The sequence below is a fragment of the Salvia hispanica genome, unplaced genomic scaffold (assembly GCF_023119035.1).
Source record: "Salvia hispanica cultivar TCC Black 2014 unplaced genomic scaffold, UniMelb_Shisp_WGS_1.0 HiC_scaffold_406, whole genome shotgun sequence".
Lineage (NCBI taxonomy): Eukaryota > Viridiplantae > Streptophyta > Magnoliopsida > Lamiales > Lamiaceae > Salvia > Salvia hispanica.
The window spans coordinates 75,527-95,000 of record NW_025952142.1 but is presented as its reverse complement, the minus strand read 5'-3'; the positions used below and the strand labels follow the sequence as shown (position 1 = coordinate 95,000).

Sequence of the window (19,474 nt, the reverse complement as noted above, 5' to 3'; positions counted from 1 at the left end):
GCCAGTACCTACCTATGGTGCTCCGCCGCCGCCATCTAGTGTTCCGTCTTTGACTTATGCATCTGATGCGACTCATTCGTCTTCGGGCTATAGTTATGGCTCTACTGCCACTTCTTCTTCTGGTGCTTCTGTTTATGCTTCTACAACGCTATTGCATTCGAGATGAGGTGATGACACGACCGTGAATCGATCTGCTGAGGCTAAAGGGGTGTGATCTTGTGTCAGGAGACTCTCAATTCGTTTGGAGATTATGAATTTTGATTATTTTACGTTATTTTATTTTGTTCGTGACAGTTATTCCAAACACAACAATGATATATATTAATGCAACTATTTCTATTCTACTACTCCTATATCCTATAAATCTTATATATCGCATCCACCAAACCAATGTTTAAAAAGTTGATTCACGTACCGCCTTATAGAATCTCGTGACGAAACAACGAGTCACTTGACCAACTAGAATTTGTATTCCTAAGAATTCAGCAGCTCCATTGCCAAAGGCCTGAGTCCCATCACAAGACGTGTCTTTATGCTTTATCTACCGAAAGACTAGGTCTTGATAAAATATTATTTCTTAATCTACATATGTTTAGCATTGAGCATACATGTATTGATTATGCATTACTTCGGGACTCTATCAAACGGTGGATGTTTTTTCGCATACCCAATAATCCCGATATATCGGATAGCAATGATTGGCTATCTAGCGGTACTAGGATTGTTTATTATGTTTAATCGTGCGCGAGGCGAAGTCTGCTTGATAACGTCCTCAAGAGGAAATTGAACAAAGGTTTTATTATTCGAACCATTACGTGAGTTTTATTACTCTATGAATAATAAATAAATGATTCTTGCTAAGTCCACTATTGGAATTAATAAGATATTATTAATTAATTAAGTCCATAGCGTGACATTAATTAATTAATGGACATTTTCTATCTTAAGCGCGAAATAAATAATAATAAAAGTGGAAACCCTTGACATTTGTAATTTCGATTCGATGGGGAGTAGCCTCAATATTACTTCAGAATGGGCCACGTAATATTCCAATATGTTTCGTATTAATCAAGGTTCAATTTAATTAGTAAAGCTAATTGGGGGTAGCCCATATCCAAAACCTTCCATACATCCCCGTCTCTGGCCCATGCTTTAACTTAATAAGGCCAGAGAATAAAGACAAGAATAATCACAATTTTATTTCATAAAATTTTCGAAAATTTCGAAATCTCCAGCGAAGGAGATTTCGATTTCTACTCCTTTTTCTAAAAGGATTTCTTCTGGTCCTCTTTATTCGAGTCCTAGTATTTTGATAAGATCACCACCCTGATATCGAGATACAGTTCGGGAACCAGAGAGAAGATCCGTGGTCTAGTACTGAAGATCATCACGTGGAGAAGGCGCGAGCAATTTGTGTGTGCTCGAACAAATTGCAAGAACCAATTCTCAACCAAAATTGTGTTTATTTTGTTCGTGAATGAAACGCGTGATTGTGGAATTAGTTTCGGCGGCGACAGCTTTTCGAGTGGGAGCCCTTCATGGGCAGCATCCGGGCTTGGAGGAAGCTGTTGTCACAGCGACTGCGAAGGCGACGTCGCAGCAGCGACGAGTAGAAACGCAGCAGCGCCGGAGAGGAAGCAGCAGCGGTGTGCAGCGGGTGCAACGACGCAGCGACAGCAGCGTCGGCATCGTGCAGTGCAGCACCGGCAGAGTGACGACGATGTATAAGCGTCGGAAGCGTCACGCTCGTCGAGCTCGCGAGACGAGTGGGAGCCCAGCAGCGGCTGCGGTTCAGTGGGAGTACGACAACGCAAGATTAGGGTTTCCCTATGCGTAACGTCGTTTTGTCTCGTCTCGTGACTTCACTTTCCAAAATTAAATTAGGATTTCCTAACCCTTGGAATTAATTTTGGAAATAATTCAAGATTATTTTGGAAATTAGATTTGAATATATCTTGTGGATTTTATATATTATATATGATTTGATTTTGTATTAAATCATGGATTATTTATAGATTTTATCCTTATTTTATGGATTTATAGGGATTTAATTCCTAGATGAATCCTAGTTAAATTAGGATAATGACAATCTAATTTTTTATCTATGTCCTATGGATTAATGTGGATTTATCCCTAGACAAATCCTAGTTGGATTTAGATAATGACTAATATTATTTTATTCTTATCCTATGAGTTTATATGAATTTATTCATAGATAAATTCTAGATGGATTTGGATAGTGATAATATAATATTTTATTCTTATCTTATAGATTTATATGGATTTGTTCCTAGATAAATCTTGGATAGATTTGAATGATTATAATATAATATTATCTTATTCTATGGATTTGTATGGATTTATTCCAAGATAAATCCTAGATGAATTAGGATAAACATTTATATTAATTTATTTTAACCTATGGATTTGAATAGATTTTATTCTATTAAGACAAATCCTAGATGGATTAAAATAAGTATTAATCCAATTTATCCTTATCTTTTAGATTTATATCCTAGAAAGATTAGGATGTTAATGATATATAAGAAAATCCTTATTTAATTGGATTTAGATAAATTTATTTATCTAAGAAATCCTAAGTAATGTTTGATGTATTCTGGATTGTCTATTCTAAATAGAATTAAGATTTTTATAAATCTTGGTTGATAGGATTTTATTTTTATCTTATGGATTATGATGGAAATGTTTCTATCTAGTAATATCCTAGTACGATTTAAATAATGATAATCCTAGAAATCTAGTAAGATGCTTGTTGTAGTAGTTTCTCCATTTCTTGCACATTAAAAGTGGTGCAACAATGATCCCCACTCCAACAACAAATCCCAATGCTGCACTCACATACATCCCTTTATAAAAAACATCATCCTCTTCCTCTCCTTGCACTTCTCCCGGTTGCGAAGCTCCCTCATCGCTGCAATTTCTATCGAGAGGGCTTATAGCCTCGTTCTCTATGTACGAGCTCTCCGTGAACGTGTTAAACTGGTTGCCCTGCGGAATCCCTCCCGACAAGATGATTGTAAGACAAGTTGAGAACACTGAGGGGATTTAAGATCAGCCAACTGGCTCCGGGATCTCCCCAACGAGAGCGTTGAATGACAAGTCGAGCTGGACTGCGCTTCGCTGCGTTTGCTAGTGATGGAGGGATGTGACCGGAGAAGGCGTTGTGGGAGAAGTTGAGAATGTACAGAGAGTTTAATGATCCAATTGTTGGAGGTATGGCCTGTAGATTGTTGTCTGAGAAATCTACGAGGTGAATATTGTCTGAATCTTTTCCAGCTCATACATCTGATTCTTCATCGTAACCGTCACTGAGTCTTGATAGTAGACGCTAAGAACCGTCTCCATAGTAAAATGCAAGTGATCAGGCTTGTTTCTGCTGCTGTTGTTGTTGTGAGGCATCAATCAGTGCTTGTGAAGCTGCTGAACATTTCTGCAGGTATTACGCCGCTTATGTTGTTAGAAGCAATGTTGAAAATTTGAAGGTTTCTGGCTGTAATAAAGATTTGGTATCTCCCAGGTCATGTCTCCATGGAACATGTTGGAGTCAAGGGCGAGGACTCGGAGGCTGGACAAGGCGTTGATCCAGCAAGGGAGCTGTCGTTGAACGCGTTGTTGAGAGATCCAACACCTGAGCTCACTGCATCTGTTCAAGGAATTAGGCACCTTCCCTTCTAGAACATTCCTGCTGAGATCAAGAGTTTCCAAGCTGCAATTAACCGGAACGATCCGGTATCGCCTCCATCAAGGTTGTTTCTTCTTCAGATCTAATACTTCAAGAGTGTTGTTTACCAAACAGGAAGGATTCCTCCATGGAAGCTGTTGTTTGAAAGGTCCAGCACACTTAAGCCCAGTGGCGCTTGCAGAAGGATCAAGGGATCTCTCCAGCGATCTGATTGTCTGCAGCAGAGAAGAACATGGCGCGATAGAGGGGGTCCCCCACGTCCGGAGATGGAGGAGAAGTTGTTGCCAGAGAAATCCAAAACCAGCTGCTGAAAAGGGAGAGGGGGATCATGCCAACGAGCATGTTGGAATGGACGCACGTAGTCCAGCGCTCGAAGATCATAAGGCTCTTGAAAACGACTGAACCGGTTGTGGGAGATGTTCAAGAAACGGAGGTTACCTTCCACATCCAGCTAGAATCTCCTTCTATCATCACATTGTTTGAGAGATCGATCATCAGAGATGATTGCCTTTTCAAACTAGGAACCTTCTGCAGATTGCAATTGGCCAGCTTTAGAGTCCCTAACCGCTGATACAGTTTCAGTAAACTATTTCTTCTTCAACATGAATGGACAGTTTGTTGAGGGAAAGGTCTAAGCTGGCGAGATTGAGCCAGCTTGCTGAAATCTGTGAGGTGTATGGAGCCACTGAAATTGTTGGAGGTCAGGATTAAGGAGAGAGATTCTGAGTTCAACAAGATTCGTGGTATGGAGCCTTGTAGATTGTTGAGGCTCATGTCAAGAACTTCTAAAGGAGATGAAGTGCTGCTTGATGAGGGTTTGATGGAGCCAGAAAAGCTGTTGTTGGAGAGATGTAATGATTTGAGCAGTGGTAAAGCAAACAAAGATGGTGGGATTTCACCTTGTAATGAATTCTCACCCAAATGAAGAAACTCAAGATTCTCAAGGCCTTTCCAAGAAGAATCAGAAACTTCTCCTTCTAATCTGTTGCTATAAAGATTCAAATACATTAAGATTCTTCAAGAAAGCAAAGGAAGGGACAGCAGAGCCAGAAAACTGGTTTTGGGAGAGGTCTAAATAGACAAGCAAAATAAGGTTTTTGATTGTACTAGGAATCAGCCCTGAGAAATTGCAGTTTCTAACATCAAGATTTGACATCATTCTCAAGATTCCCCATAGATTCTGGTAAATTCCCCCTGAGAATCTAGTGTAACTAAGCATCAAGTTCTCAAGAGATCCATTGACAGGAAACTCAGGCAACGAGCCCTCAAGATCGCTAAGCTGTTACTCAAGTCGACTGTCTGCAGAGTCTTGATCCGGAAAAGTTTTGCAGGAACAACACCGGATAAGTCACATGAGCTTAGAATGAGCATTTTCAGATTGGGGAAATCAGCAAGAAAGCCAGGGAAGGGAGAGAGGAGAATGCGTCTCCATCAAGACGAATAACGGAGAGGTGTGTTGCAGTTTTAGCAAGGAGGGAATCAAGAGGGCCTGTGAGGAAGCAACCAGACATGCTCAATACAGTCAAATTTGACATAGATGATGTGATATAGCACTGCCCCATTCATTGCCACACAGCTGAGACATTCACTCCATCAAGATGGAGTTCTTTTAAGCTAGAGAAGGCGATCAGTGTAAGGCAGATTGGGAGGTTAAGCGATGAGTAGTAGTCGAATCGACAGATCAAGAACAACTAGCCTTGTTAAGTTTGGATAAATCAGATGGGATCTAGCCTGAAAAGCCACAACGGCTTAGATTGAGATACCTTAACTCTGTGAGCTGTCCGAACTGGATAGGAACTCGGGAGGGAAAAGGTGTTTGAGCTGCTAAACTCAAACTCTGGAGGTGTGTGAGGCTGAAAGAGTGCTGATCCCATCGAGATCGTACTCTCCACTGAGATCAAGGCCGGAGACGCTTCCCTGGCTGCTGCATTCCACTCCAGGCCATTGACAGAGATCGACAGATCATTGTCTAATGCACCAGCTTAGTTGAGGCAGGATTCATATGTGAGGCCGTTTTTTAACTCAAGCAGAAGCTCTCTCAGACTGTCCTGAAACAAAGGAAAGAGATCAATAGCAAGATTTGAGAATAAGAGAGACAATAGATCAATGCAAACATATTGTATTCTATGAAATAATGAGTTCAAAAATCATGTTCTGATGAGAACCTATCTGGACCAAAATCTCGAGATCCACAGATGGTGTCCTGAGCATGCTACCTAACATCGTATTTTTAAATGTGTGACAACAAAGATTGTTGGAAATTTTGCATGTAATTATCCAATATAATATGGAAAAGTTGATGTTTAGTAGCACGCCAATGTGATCACTAATATAACAACCAGAAAAAGAAGTCTCACAAAATGTTATTCTATTGGATCCTTTTGCTAAGTGTCGTTAAGAGAAATATAATATCTGACCCTTATAAACTCGTGGAATAAATATTTATATCACATAGTAGGTGTGATGAGTAAATTAGTCGTTTATTAATACTCCCTCTCATTCACGAATATGTCACTTTGAAACCTATGCAGCATGTTGGAACTGGTACACTCGGAAGTATCATAGCAAATAAAATCAGTACCATGTAAAACAAACTATCATCCAACTAGATTAGCCTTACACCTTCTTTGGTAAAAGTTTAACAACCATATCAAAAAGAAACACCATCATTATCCTCCCTTCACAGAGTTTCACTCAACATCAAATAGTGGTGGCGCTAAGTGTGCATCCTCTTGCAATCATCTCTTTCAAGACAAGAATCGCATCATCCAACTTATTCCATTTGAGAAGACCTTGAACAAAATATTGTAAGTCACGCTGTTGGGCAAGCACCCTTTATTCACCATTTGCACCATCAAATCCTTAGCCTCTTCTACCTGCCCCTTTGCAGTAAATGTACCATGCTTGTATATGCCCACACATCAGGCTGCACATTTCTGGAAGGAAGCTCACAAACACATCCTTTGCTTGTCTGAGTTTGCCATTCTTTTGCACAATCCTGATGAGGATATCATAAATAACTATGTTTGGAATGATGCCTTGTTTTCCATGGTATGTAATATTATGGAAATGCTTCATCACGATGAGCACTGCACAAACCATGTAACAAGATTCCATAAGTTGTTGTATCAGGATAAACTTGTAGAGCTTCCATCTTTGAACAGCTTCTGCTTCTCCTCTTCACACCGTCTTCACCAAATAAGGCCTCTAGCATTATGCTATAAGAAACCACATCACTGCTCTAACCCCTTTAGAGTTTAATTATGGTAAAAATACGACTGACTTCATCAGTTCGTCCTAACTTGCAGTACCCATTCATCAAATTATTGTAGCTTCTAACATTAGGCTTGATTCCAGATTTCACCGAGAGTTGGAAAATGTTTCTAGCTTTTTCTACCTCGCCCAGCAAAACAATATCCATTCATCAATGCATTGTATGTAACAATGTCGGGTAGAACATCAATTTGCCTCATTTTGACCAGCATATGCTCAGCCTCTTCCATCCTCCCTTCGGCAAAGAGCATCTACAAAAATATTACAAGCAAACACATCTGGGCACATTTTATTCGATATCATCTTCCTTAACATGTCTTCGTTCTTTTCCTCAATTATGATTGCATAACCCCTCAATTATTGAATTATATGTCACAACATTGCGAAATCCCCTTCTCACCCATGGTGGAAGAGTTGGAGAGCATCGTCAACCTTTCTATCTTTGCACAAGTCAGCATTAACTATGCTGTAAGCATAAACATTAGGTTTATAGCTTCCTTTTCCAATCGACTAAGCAGTTCAAGCGCCTCAAGAGTACCTCCAGCTTTGCATAACCCATTAAGCATAGTATTATACGTATATTCATCCGATTGCACAGTTTCTCCGCAGACAACTTCCAACACAGCTTTGCAGCCTCTGGGATCCTTCCGACCAATACAAGGCCTTTGACGAGAGTGTTAAAAGCTACCACATCAGGTTTGTAGCCACGTTTGAAGAATCTGCCTAAAATTGCAAACCCAAAATCAGGTGTTTTCAGTCGGCAGAAACAATCGATGGCAATATTCAAGGTATAGTCATTCACCGGAGATTTCCCTGAAGCATTTCGTCGAACAGTTGAAGGGCAAGAGTATTTCTGCATCTTGACCACAACACTCAATAACTTTGGTAAAATCAATGACAGAGCGGGAGCGGATGCATTCTTAACATATTCCGGAATTGATCGATGGCATCATCGCCTACGTAATGCGGCTGAAATCGAATTTGGGATATGCGGAAAAGCATCGAATTTTGATGGCTGGCGCTGAGAAATGAGTGAAAGTATACGGGTTTAAGCGAACAATTTGAAGGAAATCTTCCGGAAGATCATGGCTGGTTTCACAGATATGGATTAGATTGTGATCTGGAATTATTTGGTTAATTTGGATTTCAATTTTCAGTTTTGGAACAATGTGTCAGAATTTCAGTTCGGAATTGTCAATAAAAATTTGAAAATTCAATACTGAAATAAAAGAATATAATATCATTAGAATTGTTTAACACAAAGTTTTATAATTCACATACGTTCTATGTAGATAAAAACATATTAAATGAATAATCTTTTCATTTAAATTAATAAAATGAATAAGTAGTACAAGGAAGCATAATTTCATGGTATTTAAATAATAAAAAGATAATTTCCTAATTTTAGTAAAAAAATTAGAGTAATTTTAATTTGTACTCACCTCTTTATAAAGAGAAAGTTGTTAAGAGTCCCATTACATTTATTGTAGGTTGTCAATATAATTTTAATATCTTGTTATTTATGAAGTTTCTAAATTGCTCACCCAGATTTTGCACGTATAGAGATAAACACCAAATATTCGTCTAGAGTCAGTTTTCCTCTATCTTTTGAATTTATGTACACATAAAATTATCTTTCTCTCATGCCTTGTTCGATAACATAGGCTTACCACCGGCAAAATCAAGTAATTAAATAGATATGAGGTGCAGATTCTGAATTTTGAAATTTGAATTTGGATAATATTTTAGTGACTATTGTGGCTTTTTGATTCTCCTACCATATCAAAAATTCGACAATGTTATAAAAAATTGAAAATAACTTGACATGGGCATAAGCCCCAATTGAACCAAATTATGTCCACCAATATTATGGGCGTTTATATCTTTGCTCTTCTTGCACCCCCTAAATACAAGTGTCGTCCTTATTTTTATTGACTATTGCCATTTTTATGCAATTTAAATTTTTTAAGATAAAATTGATTTTAGATTGTCTGAGATCAACTCGCATTCATTTCTCATAAAATCAACTGCGCTAGAGTGAGTTGCAAATGCTTATAAAAAACCCATGCAAATTCATTGAGCCAATTCCCTCTAAATTGCTTCCAAACAAATTAAAAAATGAGCAGCCAAACCAAACACAATTGTGACACGACAACAAAAAAATAACACAGCTTCCCTGCCTACCACCACCGCCTCCGCAGTCGATAACGCTGAGCTCATCATCACACCCGCCCCTGATCGCCGTCCCTGTGAAGTTCCCGAGTCCCAGCTTCCAATGGAACAGTGTCTAATTTGCTTACCAAGGCGGAGAATCCTGTGGCCAGAGCTTCCCCAGCGATGGACGCGGTGGTTAAGGTTTTTTGTTTCCATTCAAGCTAAATTTTCCCGCCGCCGGGCAGAGAAATCGGCAGAACAGCTCGACCAGCAGCGGCTTTATTATCAAGGGCAGGAGGGTTTTGACGAATGCACATTCTGTAGAGCACTATACGCAGGTTGTTGAAGAAGAGGGGTTCAGACACCAAATATGTCGCCACCGTGCTTGCAATTGGGGAAGAATGCGATATTGGTGAGTACTGAAGCTTTCTTTGTACTACTGCTTTTACGCGGGAAAATTCAAAATTATGGTATTAATTGCATGAAACGGGACAGCTTTGCTAACAGTAGAGGATGAGGAGTTCTGGGAGGGGTTTCGCCGGTAGAATTTGGGGATCTGCCGGCGCTTCAAGATGCGTGTGACAGTTGTTGGCTATCCGATTAGGGGCAAGGGCGATGCCATCTCTGTGACAAGTGGAGTTGTTTTGCGAATAGGAATTGTTTCGTACGTTCACGGATCATCGGATCTTTTGGGAATGCAGGTAATGTATATACATCCTTGAATTAATTTCCTAATGATACACATTGCACACAAAACATATTGTACACACACGCACTGCACACTGCCCGCACACACACTACATATTGCGCGACGCTTTACTATAATGTTTACCGAACAAAGGATTTGAAATTGAATACTAATTCAATTCATTCAAATTAAATTTCCCGTAGATTCTAAGTATAATTCAAATTTAATTTCGTATATCGAATGGACCTTTAGAAATTTTGTTTGTTACATATCGATGCGTCATCAATTCTGAAAATTCAGGGGGCTATTTGTTACATTAGTAATTTGTTGAACACCTTCTCTGTTGTTGTTGGTGCAGCTTGGGTCCTTCGACGAAGACTGCTAAAGCCACAACCGTGGACATTCTGGCAACTCATTGCATACCATCACCGTGTCGGATGATCTCAAAGCATGATACTATGCATATACTCCGCCATTCGAAAAAAATACATTTTTTCATTTTCGTTCGTCCGCCAAAATAGTAAAATAGTGTATTGATTATTGCAAGTATAATGTTATAAATAAATGAAAAGTATTACATTCCGATAATTAAATGTCTCATTTTAATTCAATATGAGTTTTAAAAAATATAAAAGAAAATGAATAGAAATACTTGGTAAAATATGAATTCTATTTTTAAAATATTATATTATGTAGTTTATTACTCCTCCGTCCCCTATTAGGAGTCAAACTGCCCTAGACGGTTTAAGAAATGTAAAGAAGTGGTCAAAAAGCTAAGAATGTGGACCCATTTTTTTATATTGGTTTTATAATAAAATGTGATGAATTGAGTTAGTGGATGTGGAACCTACTTACTATTTATGTTACAAATAAAGTGCGACTTAATTGGGACTGACCGAATAAAAGTCATCGACTCTTAATCGTGGACGGAGGGAGTAATAAAGAGTGAACTTAATAATTAGATCATCCACATCTATGCTCTTTATCAAGAGCATGGATGTGACCGACCCATATTTATTCATTTTTAATTTGCTGCTAAAGAAGACGACACCCACATCCAGTTCTTTCGCAAGAGCATTCTCTTACACTATTCAAGGTCGCACCATTCTATTATTCAATTTAAATACAAGAGATTCTCTTACACTATTCTAGAGTCGCACCATTCTATTATTCAATTTAAATACTTCAATTACTTTTAACATTTTCATAATATTAAAAAGCATTCAAAATATCCGGACTTTAAATTCGATACTCCTATTAAATTCGATATACCAACTTTATAATAAAAATAAATTTGTACTTCCCACCATAAAAATTGACACAAAGACATTTTTTAATCCTTCTCAAATGAATGGCAATCAATTCTAACTATGCATACTATCTTCAGTAACTTAAAAATATAAACCTTAAATAATTTCAGATACTAAAAATTAATTAAACATATTTAATAAATTAATATGTACTTGCACTCATTTACTTAAATAGTAAAAAAAATTACTTTTAAAACAGAATATACTACTATACAAAGTCTAATTAATTAGAGTTTAACTACAAAAATAGTTCTTGACTACGCGTTTATCTCGCCATTAGTCTCTGGATTTTCAAAACATCTCCAGACAACCCTGACTCAAGATTTATCTCAAAATAATATTTTTTATCGCTTTCGATTAAAATACCCTTTTGGAGGGTTTTGTGATTTGACAATTTCTTTTTACATTTTAAATACGATATTATTTCAAAGGACATAAATCGATATTATTTCAAAATTATCATTCTTCTTCCCTTTGAATCCCCCTACCCAATCTATGCCATGGCCATCTCCGCCGTAAACCATTGTCGCGTCGCTGTCGGCAACTTCATCGAGGAGCTGAAGAACCGCGTCAACATCCTCTCATTCTCGAAGATTCGTCCTCTCTCAAGCCCGTCCCTTCTCTCTCCTTCGACCACCCTTACCCCCGACGAAATTACTCTTCCACCCTCCATCTCCGCCCCTTCCAACCTCCTCGCCTCCTCCGGCGACTTCCTCTGCCTCTGGGAGGTCAAGGACTCCATAATCGCGGCCATCTCCACGCTCAACAAAAGCAAAACCAGCGAGTACTGGCCCCGCTGACCTCATTCGACTGGAACGAGGTCGAGCCGCGGAGGATCGAAACGTCGAGCATTGACACGACCTGCACGATTTGGGATATTGAGAAGGACGTGGTGGAGACGCAGCTGATCGCGCAAAACAAGGAGGTTTACGACATAGCTTGAGGCGAGGCTGGGGTTTTCGCGTCGGTTTCAGCCGATGGCTCCGTGAGAATCTTCGATTTGAGGGATATCGGTTATGCAGGGGAATCGGTTGCAGAATCGATCCTCAGCTAATCGCATGTAAGCGGAGTCTTTTTCGACTAGGAGGATGAAGAAAGCGTTGCTCTGCATATCGGCGACGCGATCTATGTTTGGGGAATGGCTTACCTCCCATCCCCATTTTGGTGCAATCGATCATATCGCCGTTGTCGCTGAAGATTAATCGGCTTACAACTACGCCTTCCTCCGATGCGATTATATTGAGAAGGTGGAGGCAAGTTTGGAATACAAAAGACAGGTGGAGGCAAGTTTGGAATACAAAAGACAGGTGGTTTGGGAGAGATTATAGAAACGGAGAAACGGTGTTGATGGTTTGGGAGAGATTAAACGGAGGAACGACGCTGAATTATTTAGAATTTAGGTAAAAATTTGAAGGGGGTAATTTAGGCAATTGATAAATAGTTAGAGGAAAATAATATTAAAAGAAAATATAACTAAGATAAAATATTAGAAATCTCTTATTTTGAAGAATCGACGCTTCGATCTCAAATTACCAAAGATTAACGAATCAATCCCAATTACGAAAGCGCCGAATTTAACCCCTTATTTCAAAATTTCTCACACGCGAGAGGCCTAAACAAAAAGCTCTATTTAATTAAAAAGAATTAACTCCGAAACTACTTTAAATAAAGTGGCGCCTCCATATCCAGCGAAATCTGCCGCCCACCGCCGCGCCTCACCAGCCGCACTCGCCGCCCTGCCTGTCTCGCCGCCTGGCCGCCCACCTGCCTTGCTGCTCCACCGAAATAATCCTTATAAGTTGAAATCAAATTTCGAATTTAGGGCTTAACCCTAAAAACCCAAATCAGGTGCGACGGTGAAAATGGCTGAGTCGTCGGAGGGAGGAGGAAGGGAAGCTGACCGGAGGAAACCCGCAGCTGGTGGTGGACGACGACCTTCGCGATATGGCCAAGAAGGCAGCTTGGAGCGTCAGCTCCTGCAAGCCCGGAAACGGCGTCACTTCCTCCGCGACGACAATCTCGACACCTACTGGCAGTTACTACCCTTTCACTCTTTGCATCTTTAGACTGAATTCTAGCTTTGTATTATGAAATTGAGGCTTATTTGTCACCGTGTATACGAGTCCTTTCATGAATGTTTGAATTTTCCAGTGTTAAAAATTTTCAGGTAGTGATGTTGTTTGGATGCAGAGAAATGCTTAAATTTTTAATTTTGATGCATTTTTAGGTCGGATGGTGCACAACCTCATCTTGTTAACATCCAGTTCCAAAAGAAAGTTAAGCTTCAATTAGTTGTTCTGTATGTCGATTTCAAGCTTGATGAGAGCTACACTCCTAGCAAGATCTCGATTCGAGCTGGTGATGGTTTTCACAACTTGAAGGTAATTGTGAATTGAATGCTATATTCATCAGATTTGGTTAGGTCACATTACATTATATTGCTAGTATACTGTTAATTCATTAACTCTGCAAAGATTGATCAAGTTCTTGTTTGATGTGTCCAATAAAATTTTCAGGAGATAAAAACAGTGGAGCTTGTTAAACCAACTGGTTGGGTGTATATATCATTGTCTGGGACGGGATCCGAGGTGACTAGCATACTCTTTTCTTTAATCTTGATAATATAGTAGTAGTACTGTGTTTTTTCATCATTTGATAACAACATACATTAGTGTAATTATAATAGATTCATTAGTCTTTGTCTTTGCTGATTAAACTGGTAGCAGTAGCTATTAGATACTAGTTTCGAACTCTAAAATATTGTCCTAACTCGCACACAAAAGAACAAGACACTAGAAGCATGTAAGGACTTTCTTCTCAGACTGGTTAATCATCCTTGCAAGATATCAGGCCGCCTTCTTAAATGATTTTTTTTTGTGACACAAATCATTTTACTGCCAAAGACACGAACCTTAATGTGCCCTCATTGTAAGAAGATTATTGATGATGACTATTTCAGGGAAACTTTTGTGAATACCTTCATGTTGCAAATTGCTGTTTTGTCAAATCATTTGAATGGAAGGGATACCCACCTGCGCCAAATCAAAGTTTATGGACCTCGACCGTAAGTTGAAGTTCTAGCTCAATGACTGTCTTTAAGTGTATTTTTCCCTGTACAAGTAAATGACATTATTGTCTAATATATTGCAGGAATCCCATCCCCCACCAACCTTTTCACTTCACTTCGACTGAGTTCATTACTTACTCAATTCTGCGATGAAGTGGATTTGCCTTGGCTCAGATTAGAGAATTACAAAAGGCTCCAATGGTTTTTGTAGTAATACGGCAGTACTGACCACATAATTTTTGGTGGTCTTTGCTTTCAGAAACCTTACCATCTTGTGGTTGTGATATGGTGTAATATCTTTGTAACTACCTATTGTTTAGCCAAATGTACGGATATGATTGACAACTATTTAGTGCTATACATTAGCAAGCTTTTCTTGATTTCTTGGTTGAGTCATTCGCATACACTGTAGGGATGTAAATGAACTACGTAGTACATAAAATAGAATACACACACAAACTGACACAAAAGAAGAAAAATACATTGTCTGACTAGTTCTTGAAATTAATTTAGAGCTATTAGAGAACATATTTGAGCAATAGGATTGCTTTTCAAGTGCAGACTCTTGCTCTGTCCGTTGTATTTTGTTTCTACGGTAAACTAAGCCAATTAATAGTCAGTCTGCAGCAGTTTCTGTAACCATTTTCAGCTCTTCTCTTCTTTCAGCTGAGCAGAATAAGAAGACTATTTAACATCATCTCAGCTGATGTGTGTATGGATCGCGTAGATATACCATTCATCTTGATCATCTGTTGCTATCAGTGACAAATACAGAAACACCAGAAGCAAGGGATGATGCTCTAGTCCAGTTCATTGCTGCACTTTCCCCAGGATAGAATCAGAGAGAAGTGAACTGGGGCTGGAATACGAGCGCAAATCCATGCAATGATGGCTGGAAAGGCGTGACTTGTGAGAAAAACTTCATCCACATAATCGATCTTGCTGAGCCCACCCTCACTGCTGAGCAAGATGCTGCCTCTGTTGGTGACCAAGGCTCTTGCTGTTCTTAACCTCAAGCTCCAATCATGTCTTTGGAGTTTTCATAAACGAGGTGATGGCTCTAGTCGTGAAAAGAATCAAGGACTGGGGCATTTCTGTATCTGATTTAAAGACGAGGATGCAGCATAAAGACCTCGTGATTCATCAAATGTGATGCCTGCACTAGGCTTCTACTGCCCCAGCTGAGAAAAAATCCTTCGTTCTTGCAGATTCTATAATGCGTTGAGTTATTATCAGAAACACCTAAATAAGATCATAACTTTTCTCGTGACACTGAATTTCCATCATTCTGATGATGCTTGTTGGTCCAACTTCGCTCTACTTTTACAGCAAAGTAATGACATTCTTGCCAATTTCCAGGAATCCAACGCGTCAAATCATTGGATTGGCCAAGCTGGAACATTGTAGGCAAAACCTTCAATGCACTAGCTTTCATGCATGAGGGGCTGCAAGCTGATGGATTCCTCATGGAAACATAAAACATCGAACATACTACATAAAGACGAAAGACAGTCCTGCATAAGTGAGACAAGACTATCTTTTCTTGATAGAATCAAGAGCTTTCAAGCAAACAACTCGCCTGCAGCTGTCGCCCAAAATAAGGCGTTCGAGGCAGATACTTACTGCTTCGGCCTGGTCCTCCTCATGCTACTCATAGGAGAGCCGGTCTAAAGCCACAATGGACATGTCTAGCTAAGTTGATGAACTCCACAACTCGACAAGACTTGGTAACAGCTGAAGTTCTCAACAGATCAGAAAGCGCAAACAAGGAGCAGATGTAGGTCATTAAAATCCTCAATCAATCTTATACAAATACAATCCATATACCACTCTCTCTCTCTCTCTCTCTCTCTCTCAATAAGAACAAACATTACTTCTGAGAGCACACTTTGACCTTTGTACTTTTTTTATCTGTTGTAATAAAATTTAAGAAAACGATCATATTTTTACGACAACTTTGTCTAAACTTCTCCACAATTGACTCACAACGTATGTTATAAGCATACATAAATGATATGTAAAAGAACAAGTATTCTATACTTCACCTATAAAACACAAAAAGAACAAATGCTTTTTACAAATGGGGTTGCTGCTCAGTGACTCAGCAGTTAGAGGAAAAAACAACAACAAACATGAAAATAACTGCAAATTATGATTAGTCATAATCACCCTCTTGAATAGGGAATAGTTGGCATGCGTGCAAGGCAAAATTTAGCAGTGTTTTTTCCCATTGAAATGGACCCTCCATATCATCATCAAAATTTATCTATTCAATGCTTATGTAACTAAATAATGCTTTACTCATGCTATTCTCCATAGTTTTATTATACATTTTGATTTCCACCCTCTCACCCCTTTAAATATATATTCTCTTATAATAAAATGATTCATTACTGGATCTTGATTTCTTATTTAATACTCCTAGCTTTTTACATGTTTAAATTACGAAATGAAAAAAAAAATAGAATGTGAAGTCAGCATGAGGATTATTCATAGAAGGACAAGACTGATAATGTTTGAAAACAAAAAGATTGCCCTAATTAATCTTAGATAAAGAAAAGAAACTCCTCAAACACACACCATAAGGTTGGTGAAAGCGACAAATGGAGGAGCCCTTTTGCTGATATCAGGTAAACTAAAAGACAGAAGCCATAGTTTCAAGTTTGTCATTACACCCAACCTTGCCTCCTCTCAAATCTTGTTGCAAATTTCAGTTCACACTCTAAACTCCATTTTTATACACACTAGCACAATATGTGAGTAGTTTATTTATTTTTGTTTGCCAATCTTGTTTGGACATATTTTCTCTGGAAATCTTGATATTCTCAAAAATAGTTCCATTTATTACCAACCCTATAAATAAATCCCTGTGTGGATTGATTGTTCACAAATCACAATCCCTGTCAGCTTAAATCAGTTTAGTTTGCCTGCAAGTTCAGATTTTTATTCTTGAATTCTTTTACCAGTGTGCTTTTTGACATGTTATATACTCCCCTATCCTTGTTTGAACACCTTCCTGTCTGAATTCCATTTGAAGGGCAATTTGTTCAAGTTTTTCTTGTTTTGTGAACTATATTCTTGAACTCTGAATAGCCCTCATTTTCAGTAGTTGTGTCATCAATGGGCAGAATCAGCCCACTAGTTCTCCTAGTGATAGTGATTCTTGCAATTGGCTTCTTCCTACTTGGATTGCTACAGCTTGTGATTAGGTTTGTGATGAAGTGGCCATCATTTTCCTCAATCTCACACTCAGCAGGCTCCCTGATGCTGCTTCCCACACATTCAGAGGCAGCTGCAGCACCTTTTCCGTCTGCACGACTCCGGCCTCGATCAGTCACTCATCGATGCTCTGCCACTTTTCTACTACAAGGACATCATAGGATTGAAGGAGCCATTTGATTGTGCTGTCTGCCTCTCTGAATTGTCCTTTCTTGACAAGCTCAAGGTCCTGCCTAGCTGCAGCCATGCCTTTCACATCCACTGCATCGAAACATGGTTGCTGTCGAACTCCACGTGCCCTCTGTGTCGAAGCCTAATCGGAATTGGGAATTATACGGAGAACCCCTTGTTCAGTACTTGTGATTTGGATCACCAATGGAGCAGCTTGTCTTTCCCTAGTGGCGCGTCTCTGCCAGAGACGAGCAATGCTGGGCGGGCAGGACGCTCTCCATTCGTCTTGGGAAGTTCAGGAGCACTAATGAAGGAGTAGAGAGTGAAATGAAGATGCAAAATGAGGTCACTAGCAGCAGCATTGATGCTAGGAGATGTTATTCTATGGGTGCTTTTCAATACGTTGTTGGCGAGGCCAACCTTCATGTGGCGCTGCCTCATTGCAGTGGTGTTGCAACGAGGGCTAAAGCGCGGTTTGGCAGTGATAATATGGAAGCGGATGATAAAAAGATTGGTATTAGGAGTAGAGGTGATAGCTTCTCTGTATCCAAGATTTGGCTATGGTCCAAGAAAGGCAAGCTCACTACTACAAATGAAAATATAGAAAGTGATTTAGTATGAAAAAGGGGTTGTTTTATTATAGTGTTAGATGAGGAAATAGTATAGTTTTCTATACACACACACTACATTAGTTTTTCACCTTAGCAGCAATGATGATTAATTTTGTTTTACTATAACTAGTTTTGTTAGTATACTGCACACAGATGGAGGTGAACAAGTATGTGGCCATTTTTCACATCCCAGATTGTTTCTCAAGATGTTGGTATCTTGTTGCTGTCTGCTGATAATATGCTGTTTTTATGTTCATTTTAAAGCATCATAATGATTATAGGTTTGACAACCCTTTTTGACTAAATATTTGGTCAACACTGATCACCAGTAAATTGGGGATTGTGTTTTAGTGATTCTTATTGTGAGGATTTTGAGTAATAAAAGATGTTTCAGATATTACAAGTGGTTGACTACTTGACTGTTTTGAATATAAAATACCTTTCGTGCATTGTGGAATTAAAAAAATGGCATTTTCTTGAGAAAGAAATGATACAATGCTTAAAGAAGAAGATTTTTCTTGCACCTTTAGAGGAAAAAAGGGAAGGCCACAAAGTAAGAGGCATGTCGAAAACTTTATTCTTAGTGGTGAAAGCTGTGACTGGGAATTGGATTCCCACTTGCAAACTGTAGTTATTTGTGGAGTGATTTTCAGTTGATTGATCTTATTATTGTATTTGTATTATACTCCTTTAGACAAAATAAAAAACATAATTTAATCTAGAATGATCAACTATGGAGTAGTTCACTAGACACATTATACTTTCAATAAATCTGGCTGGTCATGTTTTAACTCAAAGACAAATATATAAATAATTGAAAAGTCTTGTGTTAGACATGTCCTGTAAATCTAGTCATTTTTCTTAAATTCGAAATAGCGAATTTAACGAAGCATAGATGCTGCGATGGCACAGTTAACGAGAGTAAATGTAGCATAGTTCGTATGAATGCTCTAGGTCGTGAGTTCGAGACTCTCTACCTCCATTCCTACTTTTTATTACTTAGTACCCCCTCCGTCCGATTAGAATACACTTTAACAGAGACGATTTTAAGAAAGGTAAAGAAAAGTTAGTTGAAAAAGTTAGTGGAACGTGAGATCCATTTTTTATATTAGTTTTATAATAAAACGTGAGTGAATTGAATTAGTGGAATGCGGTGGCGGATCCGGACCGAAAATGGTGGGGGCGAAAATTTAATATTTAAATATTTAATATTTAATTTATTAATATTTTTAATAATTAAATAAATATTATTGTATTAATATTTAAGTAGCACTAGCT

At 38.7% G+C, this 19,474-nt stretch overlaps 1 long non-coding RNA gene and 5 pseudogenes across 1 annotated transcript; 5 read left to right on the top strand and 1 right to left on the bottom strand.

Moving 5' to 3' along the window:
• Positions 1-5,418: 5,418 nt before the first annotated feature.
• On the bottom strand, positions 5,419-7,835 carry LOC125199164 (annotated as a pseudogene).
• A 1,478-nt stretch (positions 7,836-9,313) lies between these two features.
• LOC125199163 lies at positions 9,314-10,203 on the top strand (annotated as a pseudogene).
• A 608-nt stretch (positions 10,204-10,811) lies between these two features.
• Positions 10,812-12,189, top strand: LOC125199162 (annotated as a pseudogene).
• Positions 12,190-12,990: 801 nt separating this feature from the next.
• Positions 12,991-14,575, top strand: LOC125199165 (annotated as a pseudogene).
• Positions 14,576-15,031: 456 nt separating this feature from the next.
• Positions 15,032-16,019, top strand: LOC125199154. The gene is made up of 2 exons (XR_007172530.1): positions 15,032-15,246; positions 15,555-16,019. It is a non-coding gene; the product is annotated as an uncharacterized LOC125199154 (long non-coding RNA).
• An 863-nt stretch (positions 16,020-16,882) lies between these two features.
• Positions 16,883-18,381, top strand: LOC125199156 (annotated as a pseudogene).
• Positions 18,382-19,474: the final 1,093 nt, after the last annotated feature.